The following is a 2,645-nucleotide window of genomic DNA, read 5'->3' as shown; positions in this document are numbered from 1 at the left end:
CGTTTGGGGGGGGGGGTCGGGGGGCTTCCCCTCGGTCTGTTCGCCACGGGGCCCCCTCAAGCGCGGGGCACGGTGCAACCGCGCCAGTTGCACCCCCCTAAGGACAACCCTGAAAACAGTTTTTGTTTATTTACTTGCATGTGACTATTAACTGACATTAGAAAAACATGAATATGCGAATTATTAAATTATTGAAAGGTCAGGGGGACTTGAAGTAAATCTTTTAGGTCAAAATAATATGTGATTATGTAATTATGTAATCCATAAAAACACAACAGCTAATTATAAGCATTTTATAATCTAATTATAAATGTTTTGACAAAATAATTTTTAATTCTAAATGAAACTATGAAATAACTATCAAATCATAATTTGAAGCAGACGCTAACAAACATTTCTTCTAGACTTTCACATGAGCATGTAGTCTCTTGTTCTCTCTTGAGAAGGTTGTGCATTACCAACCCTCTATGGACACCTTGGCAATAGAATCACCATTGGCTAGTACATTTTTTAGTTTACTCATTGACTGAACTTAGGACTGGTGGTGGTGCTTAAGATATTGTTTTGTTATTTAGTGTTTCTATAAAAAAGGAAAAAAATATATAATAATACTGATAAAGAATTCCAAAGGAACGCTGTTAATTTTGACAGGAAAATACAACAAAGAATATCGTTTACATGTAGCACGTTTATTCTACGTTATGTAAGACTCTCTCGCTCTGTCGCTCTCTTTGCGTGTTCATTTAGTCGCCCAGAGTGAAGATTTAGTCGCATATGCGAGTGATTTACTCGCAATGTAGAGGGTTGATTACACTATCCTAGTGGGAAAATAAATGTGTGACGCCATGGACAAATTTGGCAACTCTTTCACACTATTTTAGCTCCACACCTGGATACACACACAGTTAAATGGTACTTTATACCGGGGAGTTTAAAGGCGCTATCTTACGGCGTGACACATCTACACACAGTGTGTTAAATATAGCTCTCACTGAAGCTGTTAAACTCTGACTGTGCACCTCAGCAAAACTTTGCATAACCCAGCTGAATGTGCGTGAAACATAGAGAGATTGCGTAAGTGTGTGTGTGTTATGCTCCAATGCTCTTTACCAGTCTCCTTACCTTATTGTCAAAACCAAACCCTAAGCACAGAAACGCGACAGCATTTGAGCATGGAGAACAACTAACATGGTAATACAGAGTTTCTGGAGACCATGAGCAGGGTGTAATATTAATGATAACATCAAAACATAAATCAAGAAGTTTCCCTTTGGTTTACAGGACAAACAAAAACACAAAATCACAGTGTTGCTCTCACAAATAGTCGCTATTTTTGTTTTCTTTGTGCACAAAAAGTATTCTCGTAGCTTTATAACATCACGGTTGAACCACTGATGTCACATGGACTATTTTAACAATGTCCTTACTACCGTTCTGGGCCATAACAATTTTCAGTTGCATTGCTGTCTATGGGAGGGTCAGAAAGCTCTCGGATTTCATCAAAAATATCTTCATTTGTGTTCCGAAGATGAATGAAGGTCTTACAGGTTTGGAACGACATGAGTGTGAGTAATTGACAGAATTTTTATTTTTGGGTGAACTATCCCTTTAAGACTGAGTGATATACTTCTATGTTATCTCTCTGTTACCGTCTCTTTCTCTCCCTCTAACTTGTCTGTTGTGACATTGGCTTCTCTCGGTGGCAGATAACCCAGCAATCAGCTCCTCCTGCCAGCACAGAAACCTGAACACTGCTGTGTGTGTTAGTGACAAGTGAGAGATAAGACACGGGAGTGTCTAGACAAAATTACATCTCTTAACACAAGAGAAGGACGAGAAAAGCATCTCTTTCTTTAAGCAATGAAAGGAGCCAAAATACACATCCTGAGGCAATCCTCATCTCAATAAAGACATGCTCTATTCATTCTTAACAAAGCTCTGTTATCTCTACAAAATTGGTGAGGTCTGTGCCATTAGTGTCACCAAATGAGATTCCTGGTCTTGTTGTTCTAGATTCATTAATGTAAATATCTTGCTTAACACAGTCTTATGGCAATTCATCACTATTTTACCTTTTGGCCAACTGGTGGCTATTTCGTATGAATTCCTACAATCTCATTTTCATACAAACTACTTGAGCTCCACTGATGGTAATGTTTAGATATAGATTGTGGTGAAATCTTTTTCCAAAAGTCATACATTTCTGTACAAATCACATCATACGTATTGCATAAGAAATCGCCACCTCATAAAATATCTTTTCTTAAAGGGGTCATATGATGCTATTTCCATTTTTCCTTTCTCTTTGGAGTGTTACAAGCTCTTGGTGCATAAAGAAGATCTGTAAAGTTGCAAAGACTAAAGTCTCAAATCCAAAGAGATATTCTTTATAAAAGTTAAGAGTTAACCACGCCTACCTAAAACGGCTCGTTCTAACATGCCCCCACATATTTACCTCACTATGTGGGAAGATTTTCATAACGCCACCCAAATGTTCACGCAAAGAAAGAAGGCGTAACTTTTATTCTCACTGTAGTATTGTTGCCGCTGCCGCTATGCCGTTGAGACACTGTGTGCTTCGTTGTGAAAGTGAAACTACTTTGTTTGGTCTTCCAAAAGAGGACGATATCCGCTTCGTCATGCCT

This window comes from Sinocyclocheilus anshuiensis, unplaced genomic scaffold (genome assembly GCF_001515605.1).
Source record: "Sinocyclocheilus anshuiensis isolate Anshui unplaced genomic scaffold, SAMN03320099.WGS_v1.1 scaffold537, whole genome shotgun sequence".
Taxonomy (NCBI): Eukaryota; Metazoa; Chordata; class Actinopteri; order Cypriniformes; family Cyprinidae; genus Sinocyclocheilus; species Sinocyclocheilus anshuiensis.
The sequence above is the reverse complement of the archived record's forward strand: the minus strand, read 5'-3'. Positions refer to the sequence as shown.